Source organism: Heptranchias perlo, chromosome 4 (assembly GCF_035084215.1).
Source record: "Heptranchias perlo isolate sHepPer1 chromosome 4, sHepPer1.hap1, whole genome shotgun sequence".
Lineage (NCBI taxonomy): Eukaryota > Metazoa > Chordata > Chondrichthyes > Hexanchiformes > Hexanchidae > Heptranchias > Heptranchias perlo.
Window position 1 is genome coordinate 132,408,033 of NC_090328.1, and position 22,661 is coordinate 132,430,693.

A 22,661-nucleotide genomic window follows, 5' to 3' on the forward strand; every position below is an offset into this window, starting at 1 on the left:
CTCACAATCCGATCTCTCCCCCCGTGATCCTTTCTCTCCCCCCGTGATCCTTTCTCTCCCCCACTGGCAATCCGATCTCACCCCTCACAATCCGATCTCTCCCCCCGTGATCCTTTCTCTCCCCCCGTGATCCTTTCTCTCCCCCACTGGCAATCCGATCTCTCCCCTCACAATCCGATCTCTCCCCTCGTGATCCTTTCTCTCCCCCCGTGATCCTTTCTCTCCCCCACCGGCAATCCGATCTCTCCCCTCACAATCCGATCTCTCCCCCAGCAATCCGATCTCTCCCCCCGTGATCCTTTCTCTCCCCCACTGGCAATCCGATCTCTCCCCCCGTGATCCTTTCTCTCCCCCCGTGATCCTTTCTCTCCCCCACTGGCAATCCGATCTCTCCCCCAGCAATCTGATCTCTCCCCCCGTGATCCTTTCTCTCCCCCACTGGCAATCCGATCTCTCCCCTCGTGATCCGATCTCTCCCCTCACAATCCGATCTCTCCCCCCGTGATCCTTTCTCTCCCCCCGTGATCCTTTCTCTCCCCCACTGGCAATCCGATCTCACCCCTCACAATCCGATCTCTCCCCCCGTGATCCTTTCTCTCCCCCCGTGATCCTTTCTCTCCCCCACTGGCAATCCGATCTCTCCCCTCACAATCCGATCTCTCCCCTCGTGATCCTTTCTCTCCCCCCGTGATCCTTTCTCTCCCCCACCGGCAATCCGATCTCTCCCCTCACAATCCGATCTCTCCCCCAGCAATCCGATCTCTCCCCCCGTGATCCTTTCTCTCCCCCACTGGCAATCCGATCTCTCCCCCCGTGATCCTTTCTCTCCCCCCGTGATCCTTTCTCTCCCCCACTGGCAATCCGATCTCTCCCCCAGCAATCTGATCTCTCCCCCCGTGATCCTTTCTCTCCCCCACTGGCAATCCGATCTCTCCCCTCGTGATCCGATCTCTCCCCTCACAATCCGATCTCTCCCCTCACGATCCGATCTCTCCCCTCGTGATCCGATCTCTCCCCTCACGATCCGATCTCTCCCCTCACGATCCGATCTCTCCCCTCACGATCCGATCTCCCCCCCTGTGATCCTTTCTCTCCCCCACTGGCAATCCGATCTCTCCCCTCACAATCCGATCTCTCCCCTCACAATCCGATCTCTCCCCTCACGATCCGATCTCTCCCCTCACAATCCGATCTCTCCCCTCACGATCCGATCTCTCCCCCACTGGCAATCCGATCTCTCCCCTCACGATCCGATCTCTCCCCTCACGATCCGATCTCTCCCCTCACGATCCGATCTCTCCCCTCACGATCCGATCTCTCCCCTCACGATCCGATCTCTCCCCTCACGATCCGATCTCTCCCCTCACAATCCGATCTCTCCCCTCACGATCCGATCTCTCCCCTCACAATCCGATCTCTCCCCTCACGATCCGATCTCTCCCCTCACGATCCGATCTCTCCCCTCACAATCCGATCTCTCCCCTCACGATCCGATCTCTCCCCTCACGATCCGATCTCTCCCCTCACAATCCGATCTCTCCCCTCACAATCCGATCTCTCCCCTCACGATCCGATCTCTCCCCTCACAATCCGATCTCTCCCCTCACGATCCGATCTCTCCCCTCACGATCCGATCTCTCCCCTCACAATCCGATCTCTCCCCTCACAATCCGATCTCTCCCCTCACAATCCGATCTCTCCCCTCACAATCCGATCTCTCCCCTCACGATCCGATCTCTCCCCTCACGATCCGATCTCCCCCCCTGTGATCCTTTCTCTCCCCCACTGGCAATCCGATCTCTCCCCTCACGATCCGATCTCCCCCCTCCTGTGGCCCAATCTCACCCCTGTCCCCTCACAAAACGATCTCTCCTCCCCCCGCGATCTCTCCCTCCCTCCCTCCCTTCTCTCCGGTCCCCGGCTGCGGCCTTCTTCAGCAGGCTTTCATGCCCGGCAGCCGGCCAGCCTCTTAATCTGACTGGCTGCTGGGGTGGGGGGGGCGTAGGTGGGGGGGCGGAATGGAGTAAAAACATTCTAATAAGGCCCTGATGTTAAATTTGGCCGGACCTCTGCCTTCCCTGTATTTCTGGATTTCCCGCTGGCTGACCAGCACCTCCGCTCCCTCTGAACCCCCCCGTAAAGATCGGGGCCACCGTCAAAGTTCACACATGTACAATGGCCACTTGAGTGAGGTACTGGTAGGTGATAGCCATTTGTGGAACTGTCGCCCAACAAGGAGTCAATTCTTCCAGGAGAGGAGGTGACGGATGAAAGCAGGCAGGGAAAATCTTATTTTACATTTGATCTTATCGCTCAAACGCTTTTGGCATCCAACAGAGTCCTAACGACCATAATGCTCCCCCTTCTGGGGAAATGGCGTCAGAGAACTACATTGGGCAGGGCCCACGATTTCTTAGAACACAATTTAAATTTTGCTTGACATTTTTGTGACCTAGGGTTTTATCAACATTTTAAAAGTTATTCAACACTAGCAAATAAAAACATAAATGTGTTTGTAGGCAACTCCTCTAGTCTCTGTTTGAATAGAATGTTGACCCATTTAAAGTCAGCACAATTTCAGCCCTCTGTTATTAAATGTTGGGGAATGCCGACAGTAATGAGTGTAAACGAAGATTCATGTAAAGTGTTTCTTCCCCCCCACACTAAACTGTAGGTTGACTAACTGCGAGACCTAACAGCAATACAACTGTTCAAAGTAAAGCATCACTTAAATATCAATTTAACTGGATCTATGACTGATACGGCAGAAAAATAAATATATTTAAATGAGAATAGATGACTGAGAACATTACAAGAATGATAACAGCTGACGTATAGGGTGACTGGACCTTAACAGAATTGCAGCTGCTGGCTCTACATGACAGAGAGAATTATAGAAAAGATTAATAGAAACAGTTGAGCTACCAGTGCCACTTGTTAAGCAATTGTCCCAAACTTCATTTAAGATTTATAAGCAATAATCAGGTATGAATGGAGGCACTCCAGTTCAATCAAGGCACAGCAAAGTCCAGACTTGGGGACATAGCTGTGGTTGGAATTAATCTCCTTCAGAACACTGATATACTGTCCCAATTTCAGAAGGAAAGGAAACGATATATATACACTGATAAAATTCATCTGCCAGTTCAGAGACTGCAATAAATTCTGTTGCTCTTAACATGCGAAGTTAATCCTGCACCTGAGACTTTGGTCAGCTCACAAATTTTCATTTCTTTTTCCTTAGACGCTGACCATTGTGTTGCCAGGATGCATATAATATGCTGAAACCACTCATCCATCCAATCCTAGGTGAATTTAAATGGCTTTTAAGCTGCTGAGGGAATTAGCAATTTCTCAGCTTCTTACCAAAGAAGGTGTCCCCTTATCTGCCTCGAAGCAGAAAGCTGGCTGTACAAAGATGGCATTGCTGACTGAGCATGATGTTCTCACTGATTATGTTACCTTTTTTTTTAAATGGCTGACTTACACTGCCTGATCTTTCAAATACTTTTATGTGCTATCTGTTTTCATGATCACCCATTATCTGACTGTCTAATTTAAAGGAGATGAACAATTTGCTTGGAGGGAAATTTTAGTTTTATGTGCTGCATCTTCATTCATTCTTAATCCTTGGATATTTTCATTTCTGGATTTCCATCAGGTAAGAAAAAAAATCTTCCACCCCCTCGCTAACTTTCTTCCCTCTAATCCTGAAGAATGCAGCTCCCATACCACCAGCCCTTTGATATCTTGCCTCAGTTAGCATAGGTAGAGAGCATCATCAGGCTATTCAACCACAGAGGGCAGCACCAGCTCTATCCTCACCCAATATTCATACACAAGCACTTTCAACAGGTCACAAATGGGAGCAAGAACTCTACCTGAGTTAGCCTTCGTAGCTGGGGCGTTGGAGAGTGGGGGGTGGAGTAAGAGGGCAATTGTTGCACCTCTACCACCACTCTAGATAAGATCAGATTACTCATCGAACTCAAGACGTTCCAGCTCTGTACATAGTTTAGCCTCACATTGGGCAATGCATTTATCCACGTGAGTCACTGGGGAGCAGCCTAGTTTTCTTTTGCTGCTGTTCCAAGATCACTACAATAAATCATTTTCGCTCATTTGCTGTTACACTTACTCCACTCATTTAATAAGCATGAAGATACACGCCCTCGAATTTCTGCGGGGGGTTTCTCTAGCGGGGGATCGGCAGAAACCCCAGAGAAACGGCGTAAAAGGCTAAAAACAGCCATTTTCGCCATTTCGCCAGGGTTCCCGCCAAAGTTACATTGGGGATTGGAGGAATCCAGTGGAAATTTTACCCCATACTCTTCATACTGTTTGTCCTTTCCAGCACAAAACAATTTATTCCTACTTCTGTGACATGATAAAAGGACAAACAATACTATCCATACAGTAAGGCAATAAGAGGTAGATTTTGATTTTGTGCGATAGTTTAAAACAGGTGATAGCGAGTCGGCAGCCCGTTTTACACCTTTCCTGATTTTCATTTCCATCGAAGTCCGTAGAAATAAAAATTGGGAGAGATGTAAAACGGGCTCCCGGTTCACTATCACCCATTTTACACTATCGCATTAAGTCAAAATCCACCCCTAAGAGTGTTCTCAATAGTACAAAGAGATTTTTATTGGCACTCACCAAAATGATACATTCTTACTGGGTCACATTTCTGAAACAGTATCAAACCATGACTGTAGGATTCTTCTGAGTGATCATTTTTTGCATGTCTAGCTGGAGGACAGGCAGAGCTAATCATCAGTACCTTAGTATGGATGGAAATTGGTGATTTAACATTGCTTACTCTCCAACCGCAAAGAACTACATTTATAGAATGCCATAGTGCTTTTTTTTAAATTTCAGAACTGATATTCCTGCTAAGATTCTGTAATACAGTCAGACTATTGGGAATAATTAAATAAATTTACCGATGGACAGAATAGATGTACTACTTAGCAGAATGAACTAAAGGGAAAAGGTACAAAAAATAGCACAGTTTAATCTCAATGTGAAATGGTGCTAACTCACCAGTGAGTAGCTGCAACAGCCCTTTCACCACAAGGGCAATCTCTGTAAAAACAGCAACTGGCGATAGGCTTCTAGCCATCCCAAAGTTAATGAAATGTGCTCAGAGCCTGTAAACTGCGATTGACTGTCAGCAGTAAAATCATGAGAAGTCTTTAGGAAGGACCGATTTGTGATTTGTTATTGTTCTTTAACCACTTCCATTCATTCTGTGCATTGTATTCATTGCTTCGTTAATTGCATTCTTTAGAAGCTCCCTGTCAATCCCACAGGAGAGGTTGCGATTAAACACAATTATGGACACCTTTTACAACAGCCTGAAGCTTCACCATAATGACACGATTCTGAGTACCAAATTCAGTAAGAATCAAAAACTATTGCAGAAAACGTGAGCGCAACATATATTCGACAGAAGGATTTTTTTGATTGCGTTTTTAAAACAGTTGCGTCTGTTGAAAAATATCTAGTGTACTTAATCTATAAAAGAAACATCTCATCTACATATTGTCATTTACAGAAGCTTACTTTGTGAAACAAGATGATTCAGGAGGCGATGAGCTTTTAATGCAGATCAGAACAGTGTAAGATTTAAGAAGAAAGGAACAAACATCGTAATTTAATCAGTGAAAGGGTTCAAGCATTTCTAATGCGACACAAGGCAGTATGAAAGCTAGTAGAATATTAAATAAAACTGGACTGAAATATATAGAATTCAAACAACAAAATACTACTAGAAACAGCTTAAGTGTTGAAGCCTAACACACTCCTTATTTGGTAAAAGCAAACAAAAAGGATGCTTGAAATTTACTTGTAAAGGCTGGTATTTTCCCTAGAGCCAGTATCGCCTATGTTATTGCCCTAGCGATAGGGCGATAACATAGGCGAGGTGGGCCTTGTGACTGCCAAGCACCTGACCCTGGCAAATTTCCAAGCATCAGCTTAATCTGACAATTTTTTGGTGCGGTCTCAGTAGTGTTCTACGCCTGCGCCAGGGAGCCCACCACGGGTGAGCGGCCAAGTCGGAGAAACCGCTCCTGTAGGCCATAGGCATTTGTAGTAGTTTAAAGGGGCCAACTCGTCTCCCAGAAGATAGCTGGGGCTCCTCAGGAATCGCAGCAAAATCTGCTGCTGTGATCATCCCTCGATCGATTAAAGTGACTACCTCGGTCCTTTAAAACTTAAAATATCTTCTACCAGCCATAGGAATGCTGAATCCAGTACAATAGTGGTGTAACCAGCATCCAGCATTGCTGAGGTGGTAATGACAAAAAATGTGACATTTGACATTACCACTGTTATTATTTGAATACGCCTGCTCATAATTTTTGTCTCATCTGGTGGAAAATTCTGATAGATATGCAGATCATGAATCAGCCCAATAATGTTACAGCCTATCTCGAACCTGCACTCCCGTCTACCGAGGCTCCATGCCAGGATCAGAAGCTTGCAAAATGACTCCTATAAAGTAAGCTATTCTCCAGTACCATGTAGTGAGATGAAACCCAATATCATTGGCACGTTGAAAATTGGCATTTCAGTTCAAATGAAGCCTGCTGTTCACCAGGACACCGGGAACTGGCAAAAAAAAAGCCAAAAATCAGCTCCATAATTCCTGCAGCATACAGTACCAAGAATGGTACATGCTGTAGTGTGTTCCATGTATCTCAGGGATTGAGCAATATTCATAAATTTCCAAGACTGCATTCCTGTGTCTTATGCTATCACTTGAACTCCCTGATGTGTTCACTGCCCCGTACACCAGCATACATAGCTTCAATAGCAGTAATTCTGTGATTCCACGCTCGCAGCAGAGAGCCACACTCGCAGGGCGCACAGGAAATAGGGCTACAACACTGTAGTCTCAATTGTCCGACCCACACTCCCTGCAGGGCATGCGGAATTACATAGTTATTTATATAAAAATTTATATAAATGAATCTTCATATATAGTTATATGAAGATTCTATTAATGCCTGACATTTTAATTGGAAATTATATATTGATAAACTTGTAGGGCTCAATTTTGAAATGGTGGCGGGTTGGCAGTGGGGGAGAGGGGGGGGGTCAAGGTGCGCGTGGCAAACCCAAATAAAAAAAACGTACCTTTTCTGACGTGATTGTGATGTAATTGATGGTGATTAAAGTTGTTTCCGGGTGCTGAAGATCGGGGGGGGGGAGAGGGGAAGATCGGGGGGAGGAGGAGAGGGGAAGATCAGGGGGGGAGGAGAGGGGAAGATCGGGGGGGGAGGAGAGGGGAAGATCAGGGGGGGGAGGAGAGGAGAAGATCAGGGGGGGAGGAGAGGGGAAGATCAGGGGGGGGAGGAGAGGGGAAGATCAGGGGGGGGAGGAGAGGGGAAGATCAGGGGGGGGAGGAGAGGGGAAGATCAGGGGGGGAGGAGAGGGGAAGATCAGGGGGGGAGGAGAGGGGAAGGTCGGGGAGGGAGGAGAGGGGAAGATCAGGGGGGGGAGGAGAGGGGAAGATCAGGGGGGGGAGGAGAGGGGAAGATCAGGGGGGGGAGGAGAGGGGAAGATCAGGGGGGGGAGGAGAGGGGAAGATCAGGGGGGGGAGGAGAGGGGAAGATCAGGGGGGGGAGGAGAGGGGAAGATCGGGGGGGGAGGAGAGGGGAAGGTCGGGGGGGGAGGAGAGGGGAAGGTCGGGGAGGAGAGGGGAAGGTCGGCGGAGAGGGGGAGATCGGAGAGGGACATCGGGGGGGGGTGGAGAGGGGGACATCGAAGAGGGAGACATCGGACATCGGAGCAGGGTGGAAAGGTAGGTTTATTTTGTTTTTTAACTTTGTGCAATGGTTTTTTATTTAACTTATTTTGTTTACTTTTGCCTGATCCAGCCCTTCACTCCTGGTTTTGTGAATCGGAAGCCATGGGAAAGCCGCCCAGGTAAGTTTAAAATCATTTTAACGATCTACTGTGTCAGAAATAAAGTGCCTTTAGTACCTCAATGAGGTACATCTGGTTCTTTAACTATCATCCCATCAGCTTTAATTGCCGGCAGGACTTCCACATTTGGGAAACGTGTGTGCACACAGGCGCGTCTGCGGGGAACCCGGAAGTCGGCGGGTTGGAGCCGGCTTCCTCACCCGCTCAGGATTTCCCCGATTTTCGCAAACCCCCCCCCCGCCACCTCCAACGTACCCGCAATTTCCTTTGAAAATCGGGGCCATAGCGTTTAACATCACAATTGTCAGCCATTCAGCATGGACAGCATCACACAACAACACCACGAGAGCATGAACCAGCAATAGGCTCTAAGCTGAATAAACCCATCCTGTGTATTTCTCAGTACACATTATAAAAATGATGGGTATCCTGCAGCAATGTCACATTTCTAATCTCATCTCAGGGTTTTGATGGTTGTGATAAACCATTTGAGATTTGTTTCTGCAGTTTGTGACATCATCCGAACCCCTGGATCAGATTACTGGTTTGCAATCATTCCCAGGTGTCCATTATTCTCTATATTCAGCATGGCAGGGAGATTAATTTTGCTAAATTGCTGACAGTCTAGTTGAAGATATTTAATAGCAAATGAATGTCTGTAGGGCCTTACACTGGAGTTCCTTCCAAGTAAACACTGCCTCGTTTAAAAATGTGGCACTCTCTAACTATAACAAGCATCAATTATTTCATAGTGCCAGATCTATATAAGTGCTCACACCACTACAACAATACTCTTTGATATTTTTACAGGGAGAAAAACATGCTGCCTTGGAAAAAATGTCCACTGCAGCAACTGTGAGACAGTTTAGAGTAAACTGCATACTGTTTACAATAATCTTTACCTGCGAGCCAGCAGTACACAGTTCTATAATAATATGCACAAGAATTGGAAATGATCAATTGCCAGGAGTCACAGGTCTTGAACAGTCATCAGAAAAAAAAAATGCATTATTGCTTTTAGCTTCTAAAATTACAACCAGCACTGTTATTGATCATTAGTTGAAGGCATGAAAACTGCAAACACACCATGTGTTAACATTTATTGGCTGCAATCCATTTGTGGCACGGTGTCTCTGTACCGTAAACTTAGTTTGACCGTCACATGATTTCCCCTGTACACCCCAATCTATTTTCTGCCTCACTAAACTTATAAAACCCTGCATAAATTCTCCCCTCATAGGTTAGTTTGCCATCCTGCAAACACATTGCTTTGCTCACATTCCTTTAGCCGGCAGCACGAACATTGGATCGAGAGTACGGTTTTACCTCTACAAAACAGGAAAATTGATAATCTCGTCGAGAAACTATAGCATTTCACTGAAAAATGAGTCGGCACTGCTGGATGGAACAAGTGTGTGGAAAGCTGCATTCCCAAGCATTGTTTGTGTTGGACAGCACATCCCGGCAGCATTTGTCAGTTTTTATACAAGTGATTTATTACTTCTTGTTCCATTAGCAAAAAACTAAATGAGTTTCTGGCAGCAACTAATCTGTTGTTAACAGGTACAAATACAAGCAAACAAGGTTTGGCTCCTCTCAGCTACTCCCAAACTGTGATTTAGTGTTTGAAGGTTTATATATTTTTTTAAAAAGCTGTCATGGCTAGAAAATGACATTTTTATGTTCTGTTTACACTATTGTGATTTTACTTTGGCGGGTCAGCCTTATGGTCGTGAAGGATATCATTTTAATAGGTGTACCATGTTATTTTTATATGTAAAAGGGGAGAAAAGGAAAATTCAGTGAATGTAAATTTAAAAGATGTTCATGATTCAAAGTCCATAAAAATGCTTATTGGAACTTTTTCGTTTCAGCACGGAAGAATGCCATTCAACTCAGTGGGGGTGATTTTAAACCCCAAGGAAGGGTGGGTTGGGGGCGGGTGGGAGTTGAAAATAGTTGTTTTTTTGGGTCGCAGCTGCAAAATTTTCGGACCTTGCATTTCCAGTGGGAAGCCTGTACTTTTACGCGCCGACGTTAAACCCAGAAATAATGCCGGGATGCGGTCGCGACCCAAAAAATAACTATTTTCAACTCCCACCCGCCCCCAACCCACCCTTTCTTGGGGTTTAAAATCACCCCCAATGTGTCTATACAGTTGCTATGTCCTCATTTAAGCTAATCGTACACAGTTGAAAAGATTCTACCATACCCACCCCTCCAATAGTCCAATGAATAAAATTACTGCTTAATATAGTCATATAGACCAGGAAGGTTTCAGGTTCAATCCCTGGTCTACGTTGAGTTATTTGATCACACCCAGGATATTGGGAGGGGTGGCACAATTGGCCTCAGTGCCCCCAGGCCTAGGAGAAAAAAATTGGCTATGTTTACCACTTCTGCTAGCTATCCAGTGACCCCTACTGAAAGTGCTGGTGTGTAGATACTGGCTGAGGATCAGCCTCAGCTGTGATGCCATCTGCAGTTGAATAGTCAGTCTTGGCTCACATAAAGAATGGCCACGTGGGCAAGGTACCAGAGAGTTGTTTTTGTAAGTGGAAAAGTATCCCAATCTAATCAGTGCCTTCAAAAAGGGGATGGTTAATGGGAGAGAAAAAAGTCTAAGGGACGATTAAGCATTGAGCATCAGCACATTACACAGTTAAAATGCCATTCCTTTTGAAAAAGTTACAATTAACATTTGTATAATTAAAAATGAATCAGAGAGCAGTACCACAAGTAAAATCACCCCATGTAACACCAAGGGGGATGTTTATTTCTGTGTGCTGAGTGTAGTGAAATTGTAAACCCTTCATAAAGAATGCAATTGTGATTTTCCGTTTCTCAGTTGGTTCAGTATTTTTGCAGCTCCTGGTACTCTGCATGTTCTGTTCTGTCTGTTGACCAATAAATTTGTCCATTATGGAGTCTGAAAACAGTGCAGGAAGGAGTGCCATCTCCTTCATGGTTTAATAAAAAACTTAATGTTGCAAGCTGAATTTCTTGAACAAATGGTAACATCAAGGACAGATGAGTCGGATTGGGGATTGTGTTACTGAGTGACCAATTGGATTCATCTTTTCCAAGCAGATGCAATTCCTCTTTAAATTTTAGGGAAGCTGTTTCCCAGAAGTTTATCAACCTCTCACCAGATACATGGAATTATTTCATGATGTCAAATTGATGTAAAAACTTTGAAGGTTCTTGTTCATACCACTGAGCCCAGGCTGACACCTAAAAGTTGTTAGAATACTACTAGGACTTTAAATGAATGGACTCATGAACATTTCTTCCTTTCCTGAAGGCACTGACTCATGTTGGGGACCATCTGAAGGGCACCTGCCAGCTGCTGTGATTTTACCGCAGTGCCCATTCTATATTTGTGAGCCTGGGCAGCGAATATTAGCAGGCAAACCAAGTCTCATCCCCACCAGATGTCCACACATTCACACTTTCCAACAAGGGTCCCTGGATAGTCATCAGGGGTGGAAATCATGTCTGATTTTTCTCCTTCCTACCCCAGGGGCACTGACCCCAATTGTGGTACCCCTACCACCCTCCCAGATGAGGTCAAAAAATTCAGTTAAGATCAATGATCCAAACTGGGATCTTTTTGGTCTGAATGGCTCAGCTCCAAACTGGGCAGAGCAGTTACCAACTGAACCATCAGCGAAACCTCATTTTTCTTACTTTACATTCTGTTAAGTAAACCTTTTTCAACAGATGCCAGCTCAAGCTCAGCATGCAGATCCTCATTGTTGAGCGTATGAATCCACATTTGAAAACTAGTGGTTTCTCTGACTTGCACTTCTGTTAAAAAAAAAACTCTTTCACGTTAATCTGAAGCAGCCATCTACAAAGGTAATCTACTCTGACAATCATCAACTTTATCTGTCATTTTTAACCATCTGAAATATTGCTGCTTAATGGGCACACCAGTATTCAACTCACTAACACCTGACTAAAGCTTTGCTTGGTTAAATATGTTTCTTTTCCTTCCCACCCATTCTAGGGAGAAAAAAGCTCGTGCACACACATACACAGCAGCAGCAAACACAGTGTAAAGTATTCAATTTGCAATCAAGGAGGTTAAATTTCCTTTGCTATGCCTGAGAAATGGAGGTTCATAAAAGTACATTGAGATTGCTAAGCGATTTGATTTTCTCATGTAATGAGGTACAGTTATAGATATGCAAAGCAGTCACTAATTGTATGTGTGGGATTTTCTTTTTGTTCCACAGAATTTCCTATACATGCAGGTCACATTATGCCTTTTTAAACAGAATATGACTGGGTTTTATGTCTTCATATCAATGCAGTATGGAAGCCAGGCAGAAAAGATACTGAGGGTGGAAGCAATGTTCATGTGTTGAAGTTAGGTGCTACATGTGGTGTTCAAGAAGAACTGCATTTGACTTTCCAGAATAACCCTGTGATTGGAATATCTTTCCTTTTTGCACTCCTGCACCCAGTCAGAACGCACAATCTCTGTTTCCTGCTCAACAACAACAACTTGCATTTATATAGTGCCTTTAACGTAGTAAAACGTCCCAAGGCTCTTCATAGGAGCGTTATCAGACAAAATTGACATCGAACCATATAAGGAGGTATTAGGTCAGATCAAACAGGAAGGTTTTAAGCAGGGTCTTAAAGGAGGAGAGAGAGGTAGAGAGGTGGAGAGGTTTAGGGAGGGAATTCCAGAGATTAGGGCCTAAGCAGCTGAAGGTACGGCCGCCAATGGTGGAGCGAAGGAAATTGGGGATGCTCAGGAGGGCAGAATTGGAGGAGCGCAAAGTTCTTGGAGGGTTGTAGGGCTGGAGCAAGTTACAGAGGTAGGGAGGGGCAAGGCCATGAAGGGATTTGAACACACGGGTGAGAATTTTAAATTCGAGGTGATGTTGGACCGGGAGCCAATGTAGGTCAGCGAGCACAGGGGTGATGGGTGAACGAGACTTGGTGCGAGTTAGACTACGGGCAGCAGAGTTTTGGATGAGCTCATGTTTACGGTGGGTGGAGATTGGGAGGTTGGCCAGGAGAGCATTGGAATAGTTCAGTCTAGAGGTTACAAAGGCATCGATTAGGGTTTCAGCAGCAGGTCAGTGGAGGCAGGGGCGGAGACAGGTGATGTTATGGAGGTGGAAGTAGGTGGTCTTGGTGATGGAGAGGATCTGGCATCGGAAGGTCAGCTCAGGGTCAAATAGAACAGCGAGGTTGCGAACAGTCTAGTTCAGCCTCAGACATTGGCCAGGGAGAGGGATGGAATCAGTGGCGAGGGAACGGAGTTTGTGATGGTGCCGAAGACAACGGCTTCGGTTTTCCCAATATTTAATTGGAGGAAATTTCTGCTTGTCTAATACTGGATGCCGGACAAGCAACGTGACAAATGAGAGGCAGTGGAGAGGTCGAGAGAGGTGGTGGTGAGGTAGAGCTGGGTGTCATCAGCGTACATGTGGAATCTAATCTTGTACTTTTGAATGATGTCGCTGAGGGGCAGCATGTAGATGAGAAATAGGAGGGGGCCAAGAGAGCGGGAAGAGAAGCCATTGTAGGAGATTCACTGGCTACGACTGTACAGTTAAGAATAGAACTAGGCGAGGACAGTCTCACTCAGCTGGACAACGGAGGAGAGGCGTTGGAGTAAGATGGTGTGGTCAACCGTGTCAAATGGTGCAGACAGGTCGAGAAGGATGAGGAGTGATAGTGCACCATGGTCACAGTCACATATTGTGTCATTTGTGACTTTGATAAGGGCTGTGGCAGGTGTGGAAATCTGATCACAGCATGACTTAAGTGCGATCATCACTGTCCCAACAATAAACCTGATTTTCCTTTTGGTGTATCGATGCTAAAATTGTTGTACCAGTGCTGGTGAGACAAAAATGGAGAGTTAGGTTTGGCAACAATGCTTCAGATTACCAGCAAGGGTGGTACATTGTGGTTTTGTAGAGGAGGCAGGCCAGAATGGTTGGGTGAGCGGCACATACAATATCTAGCACTGCGATTTCTCCCATACTGCTGAAAATATTCACAGTGGAGAGAAGAGCAGGAAGACACAAGCCTTCTATTTGTGCAAATCTTGGAAGTTTTGTGTCAATAATAATTTTTAAATTGAGCAAGTGGAAGACAACAAGTGCTAGTTTATTTTTTTTTGTTCTGGCCCACTAATGAATTAACTTTTTTTTAAATTCGAAGGAAATTTGTTTTCCAGAGAAGATATACACAGTGTGATATTGGTTTTTGCAAGACCCAAATAATCAGCGTTTAGGGACATAAGCCTTTTGGGGTTACAGACTCTATGTTAAGCAGAGTATATTTTGGTTTTTGGGATCTGGAGGCATTGCCTTATCCACTAGGTTGTGACAATGATGGATGGTTTTCACCTGGTATTATTCATGCCTGGTCTAATTGTTTCTTTATTTTTCCTCAGTAATGAGCTGCACTTGGAGCTTGGTAACTCCAGAGTGGTGTGACTCCTATTCTGTTGCATGGCAGTAGCCCAGTAGGAATCTGCCTTATTCGTGCCTGAGCAAATTCCAGAAGGGATTAAATCTAGGCCGCCACTGCTGGAATCCCCTAAGGAAATATCTTCAGCCTTTTTCCTCATTTATACGTTGCCCCTCATTGAGAACATCCATCGGCATGACATCAGCTTCCACATGTCTGCTGATGACACCCAGCTGTACCTTTCCCAAGCTGTATCTCTTCACCACTTCCCTCGACCACACAATCATCTCTGTTGTCAGATTGCCTGACTGACATCAAGTCATGAATGAGTCAAATGTTGAGAAATTTGATTTGCCCCTAAACTAGGCGAAGCGACGGTTCCACACTGTACCGGCCTGAGACCCGAGCCAAATTCAGCGTCAGGCCTCAATTAAATGCTGCCGATGCCAAATGGGTGCCAGTCGGGAGGGCAGGAAATCAATGGGCTCTCACTCGGAGCAGGCTGACAGGTTGGGTCTGGGGGACAGAAGTGATCATGACAGAGGCCTCGAATGCGACAGCAATGGGCTATACTTCTTTTCTACAATAATAAAAATTAAGAACTTCTATGGCCGTGTTTTGAGCGGCCTCCAATTGTCCCTTTTCGGACCATTGGTCAGGCTGCTAAATGCTTGGTACAACTTGATGCTAACGTTTACAATGTGCTTCTCCTCTCCGGGTCCCTGTGAGCTGCAGAACATTCCCTGACTGACTGTTCTAATACTTTTGGCCATGCCACTCTTGAGCTCAGTTATAGTAGGTGTACAATATTTGGGTTAACTTGCCCTCCAGTTTTCTCTCCCCCACTCCCTTGCTCCTTCACCAAATGAGCTGGCTACCATTGATATCACACGGGGAATCCTGAGCACACATCCTGCCACGGGCCATTGATAAATCAATGCATTTTCCTACTGACTGCATCTCTGGTTCCGTTTGCTTCTATAGCAACTGCATTGTTAATAAAAAGTGAATTCAGTTAAAATCAAGCCTGATTTTTACTGCCTTTTCCGTGTCAGGTTAATTTTAAGCAAAAGACACGGCAGTGGCAAATCCATCCGTAAAACACCTCTTTCTCCAGTACAGCTGTGAATTAACAGTGACAAATAGCTCTGTGATACTTTAATCCTAACATGTTTGTTTGTTTTCTCAAGGATCAGTCAAGGTGAATTCAGGTCAGAGAAGAAACAGTTGAGACGGAGTGGATCTTATCCAGCCTGCAGTCCCACATTCCTTCAAGTCTGTAGCAATGTGCTGTGATATTGAATGAGACGCTCATCAGTATTCTTAAAATCAATCGCTACAGCAGTCAGCTGAACACCTGTAGTAATGGTTCCATGTCCACAAAACTGAGAGTATGTACGTACATGGTTTGCACTATGATCCGCAATAGAATAGTGTTGTACAGGATGTACTGGAGATCTGAGCTGTGATATATTTGAGATGCACCTGATGGATGACATGTCACTTTGTACATTCAGTAAGGTTTCACTCACACTTCTAGGAAATTGCTGTTTTTGCTCAGGTTAATGTTGATTCTCAGGATGTTTGGGACCAGGCAGTAAAGCTGCCAGGTCATGGATTTATTGACACTGACAGTGTTAATGTAATGTTCTGTTCACCAAGAGGTGTATGTTACATCAGTGGGAAATCAAATCAAATCCAGGGAATGGCAGCATTTATCTTGCACTGAATGTCTGCACCTTTTCAGGGGAGATACAACAACTTAGAAAGCAACTAAACCAAACAATGATGTTCCAGAGCTAGACAATAAAACTTGAATGGCTTGCAAAAATAAACAGAAAAATTACATTAAAAACATTTCCTTCAGGCGAAACAGTCTCTGTAGCCATAAGTATCTCCCTATAATAAAATAGGTTTAATTTTGTTGGATCAAGTTTCAGGGTTCATTACTGCTTCACAAGAGATTGGCAATAAAAATGTATCTTTGCCAGCAATGCCCACATCCCAAATACAATAAAACTCATACGGTCAGTTTCTCATTTTGAAACTGGCAGAATACTGTTCACTTCCATGATTCTTCACACTACAAATTCTTGATCTCAGCCGAGCTGTTGTGGACTGGTGCCAAGAGAAGGACTGGTCCTTGTCCATGGGGACGATGGGCAGGAAAATCGAGGGACGGGTCATCCTGGTCTGTTCTCGGGCATTTGGTATCAATCAGCTTCAGAAGGACAATAAGGAGATCTTGCTTGCAGTTTGCTGCAAAAGGTGGAGTGGAAAGGGAACTAATGTTGTGCCTGGTTGCTGCCAAGTAACATTACATTGAAATGGTATGCTTTCAAGGCCAGAAAATTCTACGCCTCAGTGGCTCATTGCTCTCCAATGTCCCTCTGGAATTGTATGTGCTCATTCGAAAGCGTGACAGAAGCAGTTTTTAATGGATGAATGGAAGACATAAAACACTATTTCGAGGCACACCGGTGTGGCTACAGTTTTTTTTTTCAGGCCTAGGAACTTCCCCAGTCAGCATGAATCTCACATGCGAGAATGGGATCTTCTACCCTCCCACCTGAAGATCACAATATTTGTTTAATTGAATCCCGATCCCAACAGTGCACATGAGCACTGAGGAAGAACAAATGGCTGAAAAGGATCCCACCACTCAAATGCACAGGTGATCCGAGTCATATTCATGGGGAGTCAAAGAGTCTCAATTATCACCCATTCCAGCCTCTCCTTGATGCCTCTCTGCACTAGCCTGTCTCTACTTCAACCCTGACCGCTCCAGCCCTAGGTCGCTTCATCTTCAGTCCACACACAGCCCTCTTCAGCAACTTTGCTCCACCTCCTGCTCACTTCAACCTTTCGCCACTTTAGCTTCTACTTTCTTCATCTCTGCTTTAGTCTCTGCCAGTTTTGCTCCTCCAGCTTCACCTGCTTCAGCCTCTTCTACTTCACTTTGACAAGTTGGTATTAGATTCCGTGTTCAAGTAAAAACAGTTTACGTTCTTGGAGAGGTTAGAGTGCATTAGTTTACAGATTGAGTGAACTAGGGCAATACAAGAGATATAATGTTGAACATGCAGGATAAATATATACCTAGGATCAGCAGGCTTGGAATAAACAACCATGACCCAATTATTAATTAGACATCAAATAAATCCAAAAAAAAAAGCCCCACTACAAATCCTGCAGGGGGAAAAATGATCAGGTTCACTGGAATCAATATAGGAACATGCAGAAACATGTTAAAAGGGTGGTCAGAGGGGCAAAGAGTGACCTGGAAAAAAATGATAGCTACAGATGCAAAATGTAACAGTAAGAAATTCTTTCAGTACTTTAAGAGCAAGACGACAGTGAGAGAAGAGTTGAGAACTACAAAAGATGCAAACTGGGATGGGCATGATTACTTTCTTCAAGTGTTCATAAGGGAAGACATGATCAGCATGTTCTCCCTGAGTAGTGATAACTTAAATAAAATTAATGACTTTGATATAGATAATATGGAAGTCCGAGACAGGCTAAGAGAGCTCAAAACAAATAAATCCATGAGGATAGATGCATTGTGTCACAGAGTATTGAGTCAAGGGAGTGGATTAAAGAGACACCAGTAGTCATTACAAGGGTCACTGGGGAGCGACCATTAGATTGAAAACAGGCCAACATCGTACCTATTTTTAAAAGGATGACAAGGCAGAACTACAGACCCATTAGTTTCACTTCAATATGTAAAATAATGCAATCAATTATGAGGAGTAAACTTGAGGATTATTCATACAATGAGAACCTAATAAAGAATAGTTACCATAGATTGAGAGTTAGAAAATCCTGCCTGAAAAACCACCTTTTTTGAGAAATTAACTTCCTAGGTGGACTGTGGCAATCCCTACGACATTGTGTACTTAGACTGTGGCAAAGCATTTGACAAAATTATTCATGTAAGGCTATTGGGTAAGCTCAAAGCAGTAGGGAATCAGTGTAAATCTTGGGAATGGACAGAAAAAATAATTTAATGGTAGAAGGCAGCAGGTATTTGTGAGAGGAGTTATGCTGGGATGGGTGAAATGTTGCATTGGAACCGCAACTATTTCTAGTTAACACTAATTAACATCCCAGCATTTAAATAAGTGACAGTGGCGTGGGGGGAGGGGTGGCAAGCTCTCGATATGATCGGGGCGGGGCGGGGCGGTGGGGCGATGAGCCCATGGCAATGGAGGCCCAAGACTTCCTTGTAGGGCCCAGAGCAGCCTGCTCCTAGGGCCCACAAGGACGTCCAAAGAAAAATCAAAAGACTTACCTGCCCGCGCCTCTTCCAGCCAACAATCCCCCTCAGGCTTGGCCTGACAGGACAGTCATCTCTGCTTCCCAAGATAACACTGGGACACGGCAGGAAGGCAGCGGGATTAGAGGGGTAAGTCACTGCCTGCATTTTAACTTCCTCCCTTGTCCAGTTTCCACCAGGCACGGGGAGTTAAAATTGGGGCCTTAGTCTTTTCAGCCTTCAAAGCAGGCGACTAGGAGTCAATATTACAAAGGCTTCTAAAATAGCAAATGGTATGGGAAAGGTAAATTCAAAAATTACTCCAAACTGAATTGCAAGGGGAGACAGGTTTGTCCTCATAAAAGGCAAATTTAGGACTGATGTCAGGAAGGTCCTCTTAACATAATAATTGATCAACTCACCGAATGGAGTTGCAGGAGTGGAAGTGAAAGCCCAGGAATCATGAAAAAAAACAATTTAATGTTGCAACTGGGTGGTGGGGAGGTGGGAGGGGGACGAGAGGGCCTTTGAATGGTGAACTAAGATGAGCTAAATGGCTCCTCGTTCATATTTATCTTGCAAAGGCAGAGGACTAATGATAAAAAGCTTTTTAAAAAAATCGAAGTGAAGCCAAATAGGGAATTAGTCAGAAAATAGAAATAAATCCCCCTGGATAATTACAAGTTAAATTAATTTATGGTTTTGTCCCATTGTCAGTGATGAGAGAGCATAATGCCATCATACAGTCTCCTTGGACATTCAGCACGGGCTGTATTCTGTGAAGTATGAGTTCAGGAGGGCTAAGAGCCTGAACAATATTGATGTAGTACTAGGAATGGTAGCAGTCACATCACACCCTTACACTACTGCAATCGTTACCTGAGGAACAGCTGGAGCAGCACATTTTTCTAGTGGTCAGCAGAAGGTACATAGCACATAAAAATAGTCAAGGATGAGAAAGATTCGCCTGGACCATTGAAGTTTATCTTAATAGTGCTTCAAATTACCAAGTCTAGCATCTAATTGTATTCTGACCAACCTCTAGGTTATTCTATCAACCTTTGAGTAAAAACAATTTTTCTTTAAAATAAAATTGACCCTTAATCTACAGAGATTATGCTGAAGCTCTGTGATACATTAGTCAGGCTGCATCTAGGGTATTGGATTACATTGGATTGTATTACGTTGGAGGACTTGATTTTATAATCTAAACTGACACTTCAGTGCAATCCCATGAATTCAGTGCATTGTCAGAGGTTCTGTCCTTCAGGTGAAACATTAAACAAGGTCAGATGGATGTAAAAGATCCCACAGCACTATTTTGAAGAAGACCAGAGTTTTCTGGGTGCTTTGGTCAATATTCATCCCTCAACTAATACCACGACAACGGATAGGAACTGAAAATCCGCTGTCATTCCGGTGGACTCCTGAGATAATTTTACTGCATGACCTGTTGCGGACAGAGCCTCTGCCCACCCTGAACATGGTCATCAACGTGGGAGGAGGTGTGGCTGGGGGCAGAGACTTAGAACGTTGGTACTGGTATGCCTACTGCCACTACTACTACCAGCCTAAGTAGGGCCAACCTGGGGCTTCAGGCCAAGATTGTGGCCTGGATCGCCAAAGACTCATTTTTAAAATTGATTTTAAGGCAACCCCCCTTGTATAGGGGGCATCTAAAATTGCCTTCCAATGGAAAGAGTGGAAGACACACAACAACTGCCTAGCCTGAGACTCATCGTCTGGTTTCCTGGCCTCTTTGGCAGGATGGGTGTTGCAGATCCACCCCGAATTGCAAAAGCCAGGCAAGTTGTGTGGCCTCCCTGTAACTCGATGAACTTTGGTGGGGTTGAGTGGCAAAGGTGAGGGGCAGGTGCATTTTGACACACGCCAAAGATGCGCTGCCCAGCAGGTTTTCCGGGCCATTTATCTCATTGCTGTCTGTGGGACTTTGATATATGGAAATTGGATGTCGCATTTACCTACAGTGACTACACTTCAAAAGTAATTAATTGGCTGTGAAGTGCTTTGTGGAACACTAAAGTCGTGAAAGGGGCTATAAAACTGCAGGTTTATTCTTTCTCAGGAATTCATTGCAAACAAATAGAGAGAACGTCCTGCAGGTTGTGCCGAGCTCCATGCCTGAATTCCCAATATGCGTTCTCAGCACATGAAACTCTGCGTTGGAGGCATGAATTCATGAAGTTGCCCCATTATACTCCACTGCTCCGACGATGTATTCCAACATTGGTTGCTTTTTTTATTTGCTCTTAAACAATTTCTCATCCATTGTAACTCCCTTGATCCTTTCGAAGGAACTGATTTTCATCTTGCCATCGCCTGTAAATGGGGCAGAAGCAAGATGAAAATTGCAGAAAAAAAAAGAAGCCTAGCACTGTAGGTGTGGCCATTCTGATTTTCGTGTGCAACTCGACTTAAGTGACCAGCGTCCTCGCCAGAAGCAGGTAGGGGGCTTCAGGAATATATTTAAATGATTGTAGGATTGACACAGTTAAGACCTCAACATGATTTTCATGTCAATAAAAACTGCCACCACGACTTCCTCAACCCGCTCACAAATCATGGACAGTACGGGTCAGGAGGTGACCATTTCCAACACTGCTTAAAGGGATCGGTAGCTGCATTAAGGGAAAGCTGGAATCAAGTCTGACACTCACTTTTCCTTGATTCTGCTGGGAGTTTTGAGGGTTAATGTTTCCTTAACTTCAGCTCCTTAATGATGAGTGTGCTCTTTAAATTTCTCCGATGCTGATATAAGCTGCTCTGTTGATCCCCATAAGCTTTTCAATCTTCCCTGAAAGGTGCTGTTGCAAGCCCATGATCAGAGTCTGCCCCACCAGATTTCCTGCCCTCCCAAACGGCAAGATGCCTATAACCAGTGCGATTAGCGCTGGCAGTTTGCCTCTTGTTTTTAAATGAGGCTTGATCATGAAAATCGATCTGGCCTCCTGCCGATGTCAATGAGCAGGTTGAGCGAATGGCCCACCCACTGCCCTCCTGACTTGTACTACACGTAAAAATCACCCACTGAATCTCCTTATGTAATTGTATTCCTTCTTTGCAGACTTTTGGTGCTGAATGTTTTTTTTTGAAACACACTGATCATGCTTTACATTTATCAGTATTAAATGTTGTTTTCTATTTGCATAAATGACCTAAATCCTTCAGTCATCTGTTAACTGCATCCTCTGTACCTACCACTCTTTGTATTTGAGCATCATCCGGAAATTTAACAAATTTAACAACAATTTAATTGATCTCTGCATCCGGGTCATTTATGTAGTGTAAAAACAAAAGGGTTACAAACCCTTAACCCTGTAATACTCCACTGAAAACCTCTGCCCGAGTCTGACACTTCACCTCTCACTTCAGCAACAATAACTTGCATTTATATAGTGCCTTTAACATAGTAAAACGTCCCAAAGTGCTTCACAGAAGGTGGAAGATGGGAGGCCAGCCAGGAGAGCATTGGAATAGTTAAGTCTGGAGGGAACATGGATGAGGGTTCCATCAGCAGATGAGCTCAAGCAGAGGAGGAGACAGGCGATGTTACAGAGGTGGGATTAGGCGGTCTTGGTGATAGAGCATATATGTGGTCGGAAGCTCATCTCACCAGTAATCGCTGTTCCAGAGATTTATTTTCATTCAACTTCTTGTCCAATCCCATGATCTATCCCAAATTATTGTAGTTTTCAGTTTTATTAGAAATCTTTCACAAAGGACTTCGTCAAAGGCTTTCCAAAAGTTCAAGTAACTTAGAATACGAATGGGTGAAAATCTAGTCCCATATCATCCAGAGTGCTACCTTTGTTTCATCTGTGACGTCCTTAAGAATTTGTCAAGCAGGATCTTTCCCTTCTAAATCTATGCTAGCTGTTTCTTATTAACCAACTACTATATAGGCCGACTCCTCAGAATGGATTCCACTATTTTATGTGGTGCTGATTTCATTCTAATGGGCCTGTAGTTACCTGGGTCAAATTTATCACTTTTTAAA

General features: G+C 44.6%; 1 long non-coding RNA gene across 1 annotated transcript; it reads left to right on the top strand.

Annotated features, from left to right (window-relative positions):
- Positions 1–6,481: 6,481 nt before the first annotated feature.
- LOC137320616 (uncharacterized) lies at positions 6,482–15,637 on the top strand. The gene is made up of 3 exons (XR_010962608.1): positions 6,482–6,508; positions 7,890–7,938; positions 15,573–15,637. It is a non-coding gene; the product is annotated as an uncharacterized lncRNA (long non-coding RNA).
- Positions 15,638–22,661: the final 7,024 nt, after the last annotated feature.